Raw genomic sequence first — 18,626 nt, 5'->3', positions numbered from 1 at the left:
AGTTTTTTATGATCTGTTTTTCAGAATATATGGAGTCTTTAAAAATATCATACAGCTTCCAGGAATTTATAACGTCATCTGCATGATGAGACTGATAACCAGTAACCACCTGTGAGAAGTTCAGCTAAAATAAATAACTTATAATTATGTAAAGATGATGTAAAATCAGATATTATGACTTGGTTTTGAAACTTCATAGTGTTTTGAGGGGATGGAAGAGGAGAATGAGTTTTGTGTACAATTTCCATTTAAGGAAAAAAAAAGGCAAACCAGAAAAGCAGAAAGCTTGTTATTACAATACTATCTTACAGTTTGGCTGGAAGTTTTGGGTGGACATCATAGACCTCTGAAGCTCCCTGTAATGGAGTAGGTGATAGCAACAGGTAGATGTAGTTCCACACTCCACTTTTTGGGGTTTATTGATGTACATGCTGTAGTTTCAGTCTCCTTGCTACAACTTTTTCCTTCCCATACTACTAGCCTTAGCTGTCCTATTTAGCCACTATCATTTCCACTTTGAAATTTAAGCCCTTTCTGACCTTTTCCCTTAGCCAGCTACAGTAATGTATTCACAAACTCTTAATCCCTTTGATCTCTCCATGTTTCACTCATTGAATCTGTTTTGTTCACGCTCAGTTGTACCTGCTCTGTTCCAGCCTTCCCGCTGGTATCCCATTTCCTCACATTACCTGAAAGTTCAGCCCTGATTTTCTTCCATTGTTTCCCGTGTCAGGCTTTTTTTCTAGTAAGCCAGGCTGGAACATAGCTGATGCCAAGAAGGATTCATTTTAGGGCTAACTTCTTCAGGTGCTAGCAGAATATTTTAGAGACTTTTACATATCTATTTGCAGGTGATCAAACTGAGGCTCATGGTGAACCTTAGAATGAACCATATTACTCTCTCTTCTGCACTGACTTTATTGACTAAATTTCCATTGCTTATGGTACTCATATATATAGAATGTCATCCTGGAACATCTTGGGGATGTCAGAGTATCAAAACCCTAGGGATTTTACCAATCCAGGAAACCACTGCTTTACTGTACCTCTTATGGCATGTCTGATAAACTTTAGTGGTTACCCAAAGGTATCTGACAGAGTTGTGGCTGCCATTTAGGTTGCTGAATACTGCAACTGAACTTAGGAGCTGATTTCTTCCCTTCCTGCCTTTCCGAGCCATGTGCTCAGTCCTTGTTCAGTGCAAGCAACTAAACTTTTAACAAAGTTCAAAGCTACTGAAAATGGGATATTATATGTATTAAAATATGACCTACTAGGTAATCAATAAAATTTGGTTACTGGTTCTGTTTGAGATGGAGTATGTGAACTCTAAGTCTGTTAGGATTCATTCTTTTTATTAGTATGAGATAGATATCACTCTGCAACGGGAAATTTATTCACCTCAATACAGTATGAAGAAACCAAACCAGGCATTTTCCTCACTTGCAGTTGCCAAGTCTGATATTCCCATGGTTCCGCTCTGAATGGAGCCTTGTCTTTCAGCTCCTGACTAGGTCAGAACTGCTTCTTGAGCTGTTTGCTGGCTTTGTCAACCGATGTTTTTCCTTTCAAGTGTGCACGGCATGATGAAGAATACCCTGCATTTACCACTAGTCCTGCAGAAACCTCACAAAGCACCTTGCTTACACCTGCAATGTATTTCCTCAGTTATTTAACTCATTCCTATAGGGCTTATCAGCACTGTCATTGCCTGTCAAAGAAGCCTAATTGCCATTAGTGATACATCTTACAAAAAGAGATGTACACCTCCAAGAAAAAAATCTACCACGTTACACAGTGCTTTTATTCAACATAGTACTTAAACAAAATGATATCTGTGTAAAACATTTTATGGATTATATAGTAATGGATTAGAGCTATTATTACCATTATAGTAAGGTGTGTGGGTTCCTTCTTATAAAGAGGTTAGTTACTTGGCTGAAATTAACAAAATGGAAAAATGCTGGAACTGTGATAAGAAGATCATAGGAATAGTCACATATTCAGACTGCAATTGTCTAACAGAATTGGATTAATCATACATGGAAAACTTCCATACAAAAAAGTAATCCCAATCTTTGCCAAAAATATATAGAAAAAAGACCTGAGATGAAAAGTTTTGTGTTTTTCCCAAATACCTGCCATCTAATGCTGAGATGGAAGCAATTTGATTTCTAAGGAACCAGGTATATAGGTAAACTCACAAAAAAAAAGGTCTTTTTCTTACGTGGACTTCAAGAACAATGCCGTATTCCTTTCCAAAGTGAAAGTCGGACAATGCAGTATTTTTTTTTTTATAGAAAGATATGGGATATCTGTTTTAATATTACACATACATTAAGGGTCTTGTTGAACTGACTCAGAATGTTTAGGGCCTTTTAAGATCAAACTATGAATTACACCAATGTCAACCTTTAAAAATACTTCTAGGTTGTATACACAGACTGGTGTTTTTTTAAAAATACATCTCAGACAGGATTAGATTCCGGGCGAATGATAAAAAGATCTTTTTTACATCATGTTTTCGTCTCAGTGGATGTCCATTAAATGTACATGTTGATCTGTGTATCAAAACTATTTACACTGATAATCAGAATATTTGGTATTTTCTCATTGTAATAGCTTATTCTGCTGGAGTTGCTCAACATGGTGTAATAACATACCAAAATCTCATTGGAACAGTACATTGAGCCCAGATAATTTTAATCATAGCTGAGAGCCTTAGTTACTAGGTTGTTGTCAATCTCACTCTTTTACATTGAACGAATGTCTAACTGTGTATTTGCAGAGCAACAGCATAGCCTAGTGGTTAGGTTTCTGGAGAAGACAAGGACCCATGTTCAACTATATGACCCAAATCAGACAGAGGAGGGAAAACAGAGTGTCATGTAAGTTGTAGCTGAAAAATTCTTGTCAAGAAAAGATTTATCCCCACTGAAAATGTTTGAGTTTGTTTTTCTTTTCATTCAGTTCCTCTCCTGCCGACTGTTTTTTGTTCCATACATAAATAAATTAATTTCTCACTAGATTTATTTTTTAAATAATGTAGCATAAGCTGTCTACTATTTTTTTTAAGCCTTTGCCTTTCAAACAGGCCCTTTGAGGTCTTATTTTAAAAGAATACTTTAAGAACAGAAATTTCATCAAAAAGCAAAACAAATGGAGGCTGGCAGGACTGGTGTGTGGAATGTTTCTACATGTCACAAAGAAACTGGCCCGTTACTTTTTCTGAGTTGACCTTTCTGTTTTCCAGAAACTTTTTCGTAGATTTTTAGCAAAGTATTCAGTCAGGCTTTAGAATGATAACTATATCGGTATTTTGGTTAGGTCTGTGGTTCCATTTCACATCACGAATATCTGGAATTCCTTAAAAATAAATTGTAAGTTGCTATTGCTAGCGATCTGTTCTAGAATGGTAGTTATTGATAACAGCATACCTGAGGTATGAGAAGATAACATAGTTGATATACAAAATATTTCTGGCTATTTAAATAAGGTATTAGTCATAACAAGATACTGTTGTCCCTGAGAAGTTCTGGGAAATCCAATTGCATCCTGTGCCAGGAGTTTCCTCTTGCCTTATGTTGTATATACCTGAAATTATATTGCACATTCTTTAGCATTTCCAGGGAAAATTAACTCCCTCAAATGACAAGTATGTGACAGATTAGTAAGTATATTTCTGTAAAGGCATCTACAATTAGGTCGCTTAATTCAACACTGGCACTTTTAAAATAATTTAATGTATGGCACTTTTGACAATGGTAAATACATTGCAGTCTTTTGATGTAATAGTAGCTCCTAACAAATAGACAAAAAAAAAGGTTCTGTTCTCCTCTACCTTTTTTTTTTTTTTTTTTTGTGAAACTGAAATGATTTGGGGAAATCTATTTTGATAGAAAATATCCAATACACTATCTTTAAAAGTTCAGATGAACTGATGGATAACTACCATTAGTGGTGAATGCTCTAACCACTAAGTTGCTAAATATCCTGAGACACCCTTAATTGCTTCCTCCTTTTACTGTATTAATTTTTAATTCAAAATCCTTGCATAACATACTGAAAGAAAATATTAACATGCACATTTTTTATTTTTTTTTTTACTGGAAGGCCGCTATAAACTCTCCCCAAAGTCTTCACTTCTCCAGGCTGAACAACCCCAACTCTTTCAGCCTGTCCTCATAGCAGAGGTACTCCTGGCAGTCCAACCATCTTTCGGGTCCTCCTCTGGACCCAACAGTTCCATATCCTTCTTGTGTTGAAGATTCCAGAGCTTGACATAATACTATAGGTGGGTTCTCACAAGAGCAGAGAAGAAGGGGAGAATCACTTTCCTCAACCTGCTGGCCACGCTTCTTTTGATGCACCCTAGGATACAGTTGGCCTTATGGGCTGTGAATGCACATCACTAGCTCATGCCAATCTTCTCATCAATCAGCACTCCCAAGTCCTTCCCTGCAGAGCTGCTCTCAATTACATCATCTCCCATCCTGTACTGAAACCTCAAATTGCCTCTACCCAGGTGCAGAACCTTGCCCTTGGCCTTGTAGAACCTCATCAGGTTCACACAGGCCCGCTTCTCCAGCTTCTCCAGGTCCTTCTGGATGGCATCCCATTCTTCTAACATGACAACTACACCACTCTGCTTGGTGTCATCTGCAAATTTGCTAAGGGCAAACCCAATTTTGCTGTTTATATCATTGATGAGGTTAATAAACAACACTGGTCCCAAAATGTATCCTTGAGGGACACCACTTGTCATGGTTCTTCATCTGGACATCGAGCAGTTGACCACTACTCTTTGAGTGCAACCATCCAACCAATTCTTTTTTCACTAGTTTAGAGAGAAGGATGTTGAGGGGCTCTTGCCAAAGGCTTTACAGAAGTCCAGCTAGATCTGTTGCTTAATATCACTGTAAAGCTAAAGAAACTTTACACAAACAAAGAAAGGAGTCAAATTCAGCCCCTTAAAAACATTATCCTTGTAGTCAGACAACAAATTTTATCTCTCTGGACGTAGTCTAATATCGCTGAACTACTGGCAACATAGTCCTAGGCTTGGATACTCAGTAGGTATTAGATATCCAAATACTTTTGAATATTTAACCCACAGTTATTTGTGTATTGTTTAGAGACCTGAAGCATAACTAAAGACATCTCAAGGTTCTGTTGTTATGGAAAAGAATGCTTATCTAGAAAGGTGAGAATAATGTATAATACACATGCTCTTGAAAATGTCTGGACATCTTTAAATTGGAAACATTGAACTAAAGAATTTATCATTTGAAAGTAAGTAGAATCTTGGTGAGAAAACTTAAATCAGCTTACTCAGAAAATGGTTGTTTCCCCTTAGGATCTGAAATTTAATTTGAACTGTAAGGTGGAAAGTCTGAATTTAAAAAATCCTCCATATCCTCAAGAAAAAAATGTAAATCTCTGCATCTTTTCTTTTGTGGTTTTGCTTCTTTTTTCAGAAGAAAATAATACACACTGACTGATCTGCTACAGACTTATCATTAGGGTGATGGAGAAACTGTTTAATAAAAACAGAAAGAATAAACTCCGTTGTGGGTATTTGCACTGAACCTCAGAAAACACAGAATCAAACAGTAAGGTAGTGAGAGGAAGTATTTCAGTGCAGGTGATGAGGTAAATCTGTTGGATGTCTTTCAAATTATTATGCCAGTCCAGATATTTTCTGCATAATGAGAACATCTTCATGTGTCAGAACAGGTTTTGATTATAACTAAATAAGTAAAGCAGGGATATGTTGATAAGGTCACCTTTAATCTAAGTTTGCTCTGAGTTGTCTAAAGTATTTAATGGAATAGGAAAACCTGCTGATAAAGAGGCATTCCAAGAAAGAAATATTGTAGAACACCATATCTTGGAGGGAATGATAAGCATCTCTCCTTATAAAATAATGAAAGTCACAGTTTGAGAAAAAAGATCAGTTACAGTAAACAAACAAAATGTTAATAATGAAGCAGAAATTTTATTACTTATCATTATAAATAATTTATTCAAACTCATAGTATTAAATTAATTGTTGGGGTATTTTTATTACAGTAGCTGTGAAAACCTTGCTTTGTATCTGTTAGAATACTCTCTGTCTGGATGTAGCAGGTTCTTCATGAAAGCTATCATTTCATGTGTTCAGAACAAACAAAAGAAGCATTGATTTGAACAGCACATTATTATCCACAGAAACTGCTGTCAAAAGATATATGTGTATGGAGGATATAAGTGTATCATTTTTATATAATCTTGACCATTAAGACTAGTATGTTCCTCTTAAATATTTCAAAGCCACTCAATAGACAAAATATTTTGATACCTATCCCCTATGATAAGCTTATGGGAAATAAACTGTTTTAGTAAAGGTTGATTGAAGGAATAAGAGGGTTTGCTATTAATGCAAGAGTGTTGCTATTACTGGAGTAGTAGCAATATCTTTTCCAAAGTTTATTGACTAATTTTCTAGATTTTTCAAGAGATTTTGGTACTGATTCTTGGATAAAGACTTGGATCCCCCCTGTACTGGACAAGTATGCAATCTCTCTTACCACAAAGTGAGAACGACTTCTGAAGAATAGTATAACTATCCAAAAACCTTGTCCTTTTTCCTTATGTCATTTATTTTTGAAAAAAATGTTGCCTTTATTTATAGGCAATACCTTGTCGCAAACTGTATTGTGTATAATTATACTATACTAGTTGAACTGACAACAGTTTTGTTGCAACTGCAGAAATGTGAAGGGTGTTGCTGGCGTACGCATTATTACGCACACATATATAACAAACTCACAAAGCAGAGACTGCCATTTTCCTCTGAGTTTATACAGTGTCTGAATATTTGGTCTCTCTATATGTCTTACAATACAAATTTTTTATAAATAACAACAACAACAAAAGTGAAGGCATGCTACTAGGACTTTGAATACCTTTGAATAATCTTACAAATTTTTCCTTTTGTGATAATGGGAAACTTTGACAATAAACAAATGAAAGTATTGAAGTATTGTAATAGCAGCGCAGTATGAGAAAGGCCATTTCAGATAACATATACTTAGCTTACAGTTCTACCTATATTAGGTGAGCCTTTAATAATAGAGTAAAAATTTTTACCACAGTCCTAACCAGGAAGTCTTTTTCTGTACTGTCTCAGTTATAGAGAAATCATCTTAGAAAGTCAGATTGTTCTGTATAGTGATCAATGTACTGAGTCCCTGAAGAAGTCACAAGCTTGGTAGTACGGTATAACATGTTAGATTAGTTTGTTGACCAGTAACCCTCTCACCATCAAAAGGTCATAACCAGTACCCAGTTGTGTGGGGGCATGTAAGTAAGTGCTGTCTACTCTATACAGTCATACATACATGCACATGACTTGCCACATATATGTGACATATTTGTCGTCTACTCTATGTTATGTGTTTCATATAGATGCACCCACAAACATACTTTATGTACAGTGAACACTGTTAAAAAGATCGTTGAATTAATGTTTTATCAAAATTAATTTGCCTCATTCGCATTATTTGGAATTAGTAAATTCCCATTATCTTCTAGTAGGCTATATTATCCCAGTCACAGAAGCAGAGAAACACATGCACTTAGTTTTCTTCTTTTTCTGAGGTGTAGTTTTGTGTTTCTGGAACATAAAATGTTTAACACATATAATTTACCACAAAAATCAGGTATCCTCTTTAGTCCAGTTCCAAAATTTTTCCAATAACTTCAGTTTCAGTCTTCACGTTAATTTTATTTTTAAATTACATGAAAAAGCCTGAAACAATGTTCCAGCACTGAAGTTTGTAATTTAAAATTAAGTAATTAATTGACAGTGTTATGTATGTAGATATTAAGGTTATTTGTTTGAAAGCTAAGAGGCAAAGAAAAAAACTCAAGCCTTATTGTATTATTGAAGGGCATAATTTTGAAGCCACTCTTATAATTCAGAGTCCTGATTTCTAACCGTAGAACACAAGGCACTGGTAATACTGGAGATCCTGTTTAAAAAGGCAGCGGGCAGGGAGTTGAATTGTTTTGTTTTAATTTTTTTTTTTACAGCAGGGCTGCATAGCCTGGTTATTTAGATACATTATGATGGTCAACTGAACAAAGAAAGCACTAGCGTGCAGCACGTTTCCAGAATATAACTTCATTATGGTTTTCCTAAAGGTTCAGTTCACATGACCTACAGTGTCTCTTAGCCAACACCTAGGTTGAAAAAGTGAGGTAAGGAGAGTGTTGCATATACAGCATTTTTCCATTTTTGTTTCCACAAATACTTTTTCTTTTAAACATACTTGCTGTAAAATTAGCAGTCTTCCTCACATCTTAATTTCCATGATGTCTGTGGGTATATATGCCTGTGTATAGAGGTATATATGCATGTACGTTATGCAATTATGCACATATTCATAAACTATATATATATAACAGTCAGAAATTGAAACTTATGAAAGACTAAATTCTACCTTTAATAATTTACTTACAGTTCTGTGGAATACAGGATTTGGCAAAGTATCATTTGTTCTACTTGTTTTCTTTTTCTGTTTGAATAAAAGTAATTCAGATCAGAACAAATTAAGCATAGTTTTGGTTTTTTCCTTTTGGAGTGTGGTTAAATGTTTCTTCTTCAATTGCAAGTGAAATCTTCAAACAGGTCTGTTTTTGTTGGTGAGTGGTGGATTTTTTTTTGTTTTTGTTTTTTTCTTCAGATTCCTAAGTCTGAATGAGTAATAACAGGACCAAATAAAAGTAATCTGCTGAAAGAAATTATCTTGAAAACTGGAAATGAAAAAATGCCAGAAATATAAGAGAAAATTCATCAGTATACACTGGATAAGACAAAAGTACAGTTCTACTCCTGTTAATATTATATCTTGATAACAATGTTGGGATTAATTATATATATTAACTAAATATTTTGAAGTCTAATAGTTTTGTGAACAGATCTGAGAGAAATATGGAAATAACATCCTTCAATAATTCCAAGTATTTCAGGTTACTTTGTGAGGATCTAGTTACTCCAATATAAAATCTGTAACATTTTAAAGTTTTCTTCAATCCTGCTAAGTATCAATAGTATTTGCGTTTAGTATTTGAACTGTGTCTAAGTAATCTACTGCTAATTGTAACCAGTTGCTAAGGTGGCATCACCAGGAAAAAGCTGGTCAGTTCACATAATTTAGGCCAGAATCAGAATTGAAGAACTTTATTTATTTATTAATGGCATGCAATTAACACACGGTGAACTATGCATTCAGGATCAATGTTAGTAATAAAACTGATAAATGATGATACTGGACACTTTCAGAGCATTAATAAACAGCTATGCATTTCTCAGCCCCTGTAACGAAGCCCCAGGAGTACAGACACCCTCTCTGCATCCCATAGATTCCAGGTAGCCCCTTCTGCTCCCAGCCCGTGGGTCCCCACGTGTGTCCCTGTTGCTGCCTGGTCACTGTCGGGGCTGTGCTGCCCAACCGGGGGCGGAGAACACTGTAGGATCTCCTCAGGGTCTCCCCCACCTGACAAATCTTCATCCTGTCTTTGTGCCTCTTTTCAGACTGGGTCCCTTTATATTTCTCTTTCTGGTCCTGTGCCCACAAAGCACGCACATTCCACTCACACTCATGGTCCTGCCCTAACAGCTGGGGCTAGTGGTGTAGGTCATGCAAGTATCCCACAAAGGCCTTTATGTTACAGCTGGGAATGGTAAAAAAATTCCTCTGAGAAAAAAATTAGAATCTATATCATACAGATGACTTTCTTTTTTTAGTTCCACTTGAGTCATTTTGTTCATTTCCTTTTGTAGAAGAAGTACTTTTGCATTCAAGAAAGTCACTTGAGTGAAGAATAGATGGGGAGATATTTATAGAGACAGAGATTACAACATAGAGGGAGGATAGTAGACAATTTAGAGCATCTTAAGCTTTTGTTGCTTCAATACAAGATAATTATCCCGGAATTCCCAATAGTCAAAGATTTAGTCTGTTCTAGACATTTTACTTTGGTTAGGACAGGATGGATTTTCCTGTGTAAATGACTATTTCTGGACAACGGATTTGAAAGGACCATAGATTGATTAGTGGGGGCTTATGTAACGACTTTTTAGACCTCTAAAGGTATATGCGGCCTAAAATCTACCCATGCAGTCTTCACTCCCTATGAGTAGACATCAAAGTAGAAGTCTTTGTAATGTCTGCATCACAGCACAGTTTCCCACTGAATTCTGGAAAATATTTCCAGGAGAATACAGTTAATTCTATCTCCATACTGGCCCAATGAAATAATAATGAAAATGAGCTTCCAACTACAAACAAATTGCCCTACACTTCATTCTAGCTGTAATGTATTTTTAATCCTTATCAAAACAAGAGTATTCAGCAAATCATGTCAAAGAAAAGAAAAAAAAGTGATTGTGATTTTTTACAATTTTGGCAGTTCTTTTTTTTACAGTTTTTGATTTTACAGTGTTTGGCATAATACGATCCTGTTCCTGAGTGAGTAACCTGCTAACAGAATACAAACTAAAAATTATGACTGTAACCTGTCAGTATAACACGTTGACACAACCTATCAAGAAACGCATCTAGAAAGTGGCATGGAAGAGTTGTTGGTGGAAAAGTGACCATCACTGTATATTTAGTTCTCATCCCCACAGGGTAACTGTGAAAAATATCACAGCACCTTACCAGCACAAAAATGAAGGAAAAGTCTTCCATGTAACACTGGGTTCACTGGGGACAGGAATTACTAGGACAATTAATATAAGGAGATTGATGATACTCATGGTTTCACCCTCAGTCAGATGCTCTTTTTGTTTCTGTTTTTTTTCTCAGCACCCGTATTATTCCTTTAGCTTGGTTCTGTGTTTTCACTCAGCACCCATATTGGTCCTTTACAAAACTGTGCTTGTGCAAGTTTTGGTAAGCATCACTTGTATTTAAATGAAAATGAGCAGTCGCATCCTGTTGGTCTTGATTTGTTCACACAGGAAGAAACTTCTTTTGTTAAAAGCATTGTATACCTAAAGGAAAATGAGCAATTGATGCTAAGAGAGGGAGAGAAACAGAAATACTATTTCTTTCACAAATGACCCAAAAGACTTCTATGGGGACAGACTACTCTCTGGAGTAAATTGTCCCTTAGCAGATTTGTCCTCTCTCTCTCCACTTGTTACTCCTTACTGCTGTTTATCAACTTGTTCATACAAACCTACAATAATATGTGATCCAGAACATTCCCAGGTAATGAATTCCAGAGCTTACTTTTCTGGGGGGGAGGGAGGGGGGACAATATTTCTCTTTTATGGTAATATTTCGTGGTTTTTGTAATGTCTAAACTAAATCACTTTAGCTGCAATTTAATCTCATTATATTTAGTCTTACTCCCAACTGAAATCTGGAGAACAGATTTTTCCATTCTTTTTCTTATTTGCAGTAATATTTTGCATATTTAAAGATTATTCTTGCATTCTCCTTCTGCATACGCTTCTTCAGACTAAACAGTCACAGTTCTCCCTGTCTTTCCTTATAATCATGATTTTAAGTGCGTTGATCTTACTCATCACTGCTCTCTGGATTTCCTCAGCTGGGCCACAGCTTTCTTGAAACATGGCACATTAAACAAACATTGACTTCTCCAGCTGAAGGTGCTGCTTACATACTTTTAGCCAGTCTTTCAATGGCTTTTAATGAAGAACAGTTGAACTGGATTTAGAAGAAAACGAATGTGGCTGCTTTTTTATTTAGTTGGTTGTTACTGTTCTTTTTCTGACAAGGAATTTCATGATACAATAGCTATGATGTCAGGAAATATTAAGAGTGATGTTGTGTATCCTTCAAAAAACATATCAACTGTCCTTACACCAATGTCTGTAAAGGACTCTGAAAAGTATCAAAGCCTCTATATCACAACTTATTTCAAAGCTTTCTACTTATTGTAGTGACAGCTGATGGCAAAAGACACTTATTCATTAAGAACTTATGTAATGAGGAAAAGACCACTGTGAGTAATTCTCATTTACCTCAGTGATCTGGCACCGTAGTCACTGGGATCAGGCACTTGGTCAATACCAGCTGTCTAACTTAATTTTCTGCAGACCGTGGTTTCTCACATTTGTGTTTCTGTAGATTTTCCAGGAGCTTCTTTGTGCCAACGAAGAACAGAAGACTTGCTCTGCCTTAATGGCATTTCCAGATATTCTTACTCCTGTATGTACGCTCACTGCACTTCTTTCCTACAGCTCAGGTTAGAATTTAATATACCAGGACTTGAAAGCAGACTGGCAATAGGTTAGGTTCCAGATATCTGTGATGACTTTTACACTGAGGATTAATGTTATTTAAATGGCTTTTCTTAATGACCTTGGATTCTTATAACATTTATTATGCTAAATATAGAAGTGACTCAGGATCTGATAGCTACATATCTCAGAATCTATTTGCACATATTGGAACAGAGCTTTGATTGCATATACTATTTGGAAATAATATTTATTATTATAATGGTTGAAAGCTGATTTAACAAGTGACAATGGGAAACTAGTTGTATTCCAAACAGACTGCCATACTGCGTAGTTCCTGCAATTTCAGTGTAAATTCTGAGGCATGGTCTGTTTTCGTTAACTGAAACTAGAGAAGACCAAAAGATAAAAAAATGGCCATGAATGCCTGCTCAAAATTGCAAATAAAATTATATTCTCCTTCTGACATAACCTTCTGTGTTCCCTTTTCTGAGTATTATCATACAGTTTACCAACAGATTGTTCACTCAGGGAGTTCATTTAAATGAAGTATATTCATGCACATTTGTAAACATAATAATTTGAACCAAAACAAAAAAGGTATGCTGATTCAGTTCTGGAACAAAATAAACTGTGTGCTTCATGCATTCAATCAAATATAATCAATGACGTTCAAATTTCAGATATTGATTATTCTCAATGGCTTCTTCCTAAATAATTTAAAAATAAGAGATCTAAGAGATTATGGTGTGAATAAGAATCCAACTAGTAAGCAAATATGAGAAAATTATAATGGGAAAGTAATATAGAAGATGGATATAGAGAAGAAATTATGTGGAAATTTACAAAATAAGGAACATAGAAAACACTTAGAATTAAGAAGATATTTAGAAGTTGGAAAAAGAATGGATAGAAATGATTTATGAAGCATGGAACTATATAAATTTGGTTATAATATGGAATCAGTTATGTTATTCAAGTCCAGTGTGTCTATTACTTTAACCCATTATGCTCTGCTTCAGTGCTCACTGTGCCGAAACATTAAATAAATGTCTGCATTTTGTTGTTTTACTTAGGGAATTTGTGTATTGTAAATACTTCTGATGCCAGAAGAATACAACATGTACATATCAATACAATACATATAATGTCACTTTGGAGAAAAAACTGCTTAACAGGTAGTGGTGTATTGTTTTCATGGTCTGCATAACAATTTTCTCCAGGACAACAAATACTTGGCAGCAATCAAGGTTTAATTTTGCTGTAATCACTGTTACATGTAAGATCTATATTGGTCACATAAAACAGCAGCAGATCTCTTTTCTTTAGTTTGCTTAGTAGTATGGAAATAGTCCTGGGAAGTCACTGTGGCAGGCATTGTTCATTAATCCAAATAGCAGATTAAAGTAGATGGATGTAAGTTACCGGTGAAAAAAGAACAAATTAGACTACAAACAGTAATAAACTGCAGGACTGTCAGTGTGACCTGTAAAAGTAAGTAATGAACAAGGGTTCTCTGCTGTATAGAGACTGGCTTGAACTCATATTTTAAGATAAATATGATTATTTTAGTATTTGGTTTCTGCACTTTCTTCAAAAGGATATGTGTCATAGTTTTTAACCCTTCTCGGTATCCAGAAATGACAAAGGCTAACTTCTGGCTTAAAATAAAAAAAATGTCTTAGCATGTAAGATTGTGCCTTTGGCAGCTACAGTATATAAAAGAGTGTGTTTCATATGATAAAATTATGAGAAGTGGTGAGGCCAGAACAGAAAAAGAAACTTATTTTTTAAGTTCAGAAAGGGAATAAAATTTGACAATTGACTAAATCTGCATTTTACCAAGGAGAGCATAGACATTCACACAGCTAAACTGCAAAGCTGGAAGTAAACTTCCTTTTCTAAACTTCAGTCTTTCAGAACAGTAGAAAAAAGTGTTGCTTAAGTTGTGCTTGACACAGGCAAGCTTTAAAGGAGTTTTGTAAGGGGATTTATTTCATGTTGAGAGACTAAAAGTAACTGAGATGTTGTATCTTATTTCCTTGCTTTCAAAGCACTTTCCTCTGAACACTTCCAAAATTGTGTGTCTGCTTTCTCAAAGACCTGAAATAGTAAGGTGTTGTCCAAGCTCTAGTCTAATCAAACTATTTCATCTCCAGTTTTCTAGCCCGAAACGTCTGTTATAATCCACTAACTTAGAAGGAACATAGGAATTACCTTCCTTTCTCCCCTGTGCATTTTGAGAAGATAACATTGACTGATGTTACCATTCTCTGTCCTAGACATTTTTCTGGGAGGGAATAGGACAAGAAAGAAAGATCAAGTCGAAGACAATCACTGATCCCCTGGACTCAAATTTACAGGATATTTGAAGTTCTTTTAAAACATATATTAGTTTCTGGTTACAGTTACATGACCTCTATCAGAGGCATAAATCCCAAGACTGGATAATAGCTTACCCTACCCATCATAGTAACTATGAACCAATGTACATGTAATGACATTGCTACAGTGAAGGAAAAGATATTTTTATATAGTTGCTGTGAAGCAATGTCTGCAGGTTCATGCAGCAGTGCTAGTATCACTAACAGATTGTGACATTATGTTACTTAGGAAGTTAAGCTGATACTGTGCAGCTGCTGTGATTTCAGATCTTAAAATGAATTATTGATGGGTAAAAGATTATAATCCTAGGTGCAATTCTTAATAGCGCATGGATTTTCCACTAAGCTGGTGTCCTAGCACTGATAAATGACTCCACAGCAAACAGGCTTCATGTTCTTCAAAACATGGCTAATGAGAAGTCAGGTTTATTGGCTGGCACAATTAGTAGCTAAAGTGGTGTTAAAAAAACCCCAGCTTTCCCTGGGCTTAGCATTGTAACTCAGAATTTAGCAACTTTTTAAAATTATTTTCTGTGAGCCACTATTATTATTTTTCAGTTAATGTGAGAAACACAAAAAAATTGCAGGTAGAGAATTCTGTGTACTTTCCCTACTTTGTAATAATTCACAAATATACATATATATATAATATAATGTAACATAACATAAAATAATGCAATACAATATAATACCACAGTCTTGGGGGAACAATGCAACCCTTAGAAAAGAGGGATAGAGAGAGATTGAACATATACCCCACACTAAAGACACCTAATTTAATCTGAGACTACCTATCCCCTAACAGCTATTTATTTTGACCATCATTTGTAAGATTACTCTTCAACAACCTTTTCTGTTATTTCAAAACTTCTTCAGGGGTTGTGGCAAAATAACTGTAGCTGAAGTGCTTGCTGGAGAACCACCACTGCAAGAAAGGGAAGTATGATGAATCAGAGGAGTAACACAGACACAGCTCAAGGCAAATCAAAATTAGGAGTCTTAAATTAGGATTTTAATTTAAAAAAAGGTCTTAATTTGAGAACTCACAAAGAAGCTAAGTTTTCAGGGAGAGAATATTTAGCAATTTCTCAAATTTGACCTCTAATTTTCTGAAAGACGACAACTGACTGTTTAAGTCTTGTAAAATATCTTGTAAAAAAATCTTGTGCTATTACATTGCAATTCCCTGTTTTTTGCAAAGAATGTATCTCCATTTTATTAAGTTAAATTTATATCTCTATGTCCTTTTCTAAATTCTATGTTTCTGCTGATAGACCTGTATATGATAATCCTTGATCTGAGAGGCTGGAAGTGAAAGCTAAAATGTTTGAAACTGAGCAAGAGACTTCAAGAAATAATCAGTTCATAAAGCAACCACACTGTTCAATTTAGAATTAAAATGCAAGTTACTCAAGACTGATATTGGGCCATAATGAATAGGACACTATTTGCTGAAGATTATTCACTATTCATTGTTGAAGACACATCATCAAAAAAGCCAATATATTTCCTGAGAAAAGCAATATCTCAGCTGACCAGCAAACCTTGAGAATTGTCTCAAAAACTCCTGTTGCTTATTTTATTCTGTGAGGTATAATTTCCTAGTGAACTACAATGAGCAGAAAATAGTGTGTGAAATATCAGCGTTAAACTTTCAGCCTCTCAAAGCAGGAGAAGCTAAGGAAGTAGTTCTGTAAAGTAAACATCAAGATACAATATGAAATTATCAGTTAATAAGTGTCTCAAATCACTTAAGAATAATTTTAAAGAACAAGAACTAGGTCAAGGCATGAACTCATTAAGTCTGAAAATAATAATCTTTGGAAAAGATAAATATGGGCAAAAGGAAAATAATTTATACATAAACTTGCTGTATTTAAATGTTTAGGTGATGAGAAGCAAATGTCCTTATTTTTTTGTATCCTGTGTTGTGTTTCTGTATTTGGGCAAGGCTAACTATTTTTTTCTTTTTTCATTCCTAGTTTTTGCCACTACACTTTTCTCTCGTCATCTGAGTTTACTTAACACCAGACACTTAATACTTTCAAAACCTAAAACCGTCTTGTTCTTCTGAAGCAGTATTGTATGTCTACAGGTAATTCTGTAGGGACTCTGCCTCTCTGTGGCATAAGATATTCCTATAGAGCTTTTTACTTGTACTGGATTCTTCAATCAAAATTTAAGGTCTTCAGTAACTGAAATGTTGTCAGTCAAAGAAGGTTTCAATCAAATTGAAACTGGTCTTAAGATACTATGAAATGCCTGAGTATGAAAACAGACTACGTAGGATGCTGCTAGTGATTAAAAAAGCCAAGTATTTTTTCTTCCATTAAAGCTTTCTTTACTATTGTTAATGGATGGTAATTTGTAGTAAAACATATGATAAGCATAGTAAAATCTGTAAAGGGAGACAGATACTTGTTTTAGGTACCATATTTTAAAAGAGTTTGTTCAGTGACTTTTAGCCTTTCTTTTAGAGAGTAAGACCCTCATTTTAGGAGCCAAATAAGTGAGATATTTAGCAATTTTATGTAATAGTTTTGTTTATTCAAATCTTTTCATGCAGGTGTTGCTAAACTAAATCTTTTCGCTCTGTTCTCTGAGTGAAGTGATTGTGTTCTTAATAGCTTTCAGAAAAGGAAGCTTTTGTTTTTCTGATCACAACATGAAATTTGACATGAGTCTCCTATAAAGAATGAGAAGGTGAAAAAAGTTTTGTAATGTTTACATCTTGAATTTTTTTTAATGTCATTATTTTTAGGTCAACAATTTTCTAAAACTTGATCTTCTAATTATTGGAGTACAACATTCTTCTTTGATGCTGTTGCTGACAGTATGAAAAGAATGAATAGAGAACATTAGCAAGGACTTTCCAGACTGTTAAATGTGTACATCAGGCAAAATCACTGCTGAAGCACAATTTAACTGTGTTCTTTTTCTTTTGTATCTGGTTTTCTGATACTCATATCAGCAATCTTCTCAGTGATTTCTTTTATCTCACTCTTAGCTAGACATAAACATCAACAGAACATAGACATAACATTTGAGGATCATAAATGCATCTTGTTTGCTCACTTTGAAAATGCCATTCATTATAGCATGTAAAATTTAATCTTTAAGCTTTGTATGCAACCATTTTTTTACGATCTGCTGGAGCAAAATGCTTTTTGATCAGTGGCTTATTTTCTCTGACAATCACATCAAAACTAACTAACTAATCAGACTCCTATTTTTGCCTCATTTTCTCCATTTCCACTCTTTCTGTGAGTACTTCTATTAATAAAAATAGCAACACTAATTATAATAACGTGAAACTGAGAAAAAAAAAAAAAAACAGCCTAGCAGGTATTTATTTGCTGCAGTCATCAATTTGCTAAGGGCATCTAAGCAATCAGAAAGCCTTTAGAAAAGATCTGTGTTTTACTAACATTGAGAAATGTTACTTTACTGATGTAAGATACTGTGGTTTGACTGTGAATTGACTTTACAGCTAACCTTCTGGGATAAATCAGGGAAATCAAATAATTAGCTGTGGTCAGAAGTCTGCCTCTCATTTTCCCCTTGCTCCCATCTGTTTTACGGGAATAGAGTTCTGTCTCCCTGAAGATTCTCTTCTCTGATTTCATTGTTACTGTGGGGACAATCCTACTACCTTTAGTAGTGAGGTACAGGTTAGACTCACATAACATTACTGTCTATATCACTCAGCTACAAAGGTTTTGCAAGTCTTTTTAGCAAGATCAACTTGTGTCCTGTATTTTTATTTTAAAATGAATACTCTTACAAACTAAATGCCTAAGAGACAGAGATACAAATAAAACAAGAGAAAGACTCATAGATCTTCACAATCACAAGAGTAAGGCATTAAACATAAATTACTGATCATATTTCCAGTAGAATGTGTAATGAAGGTAAGATGTCCTTCCTAATCTCCCACTCCTCCAAATAAACCCCAAAACAAAACAAACAAACAAAAAAAA

This window comes from Cuculus canorus, chromosome 3 (genome assembly GCF_017976375.1).
Source record: "Cuculus canorus isolate bCucCan1 chromosome 3, bCucCan1.pri, whole genome shotgun sequence".
Taxonomy (NCBI): domain Eukaryota; kingdom Metazoa; phylum Chordata; class Aves; order Cuculiformes; family Cuculidae; genus Cuculus; species Cuculus canorus.
Note: the sequence above shows the minus strand (reverse complement) of the source record.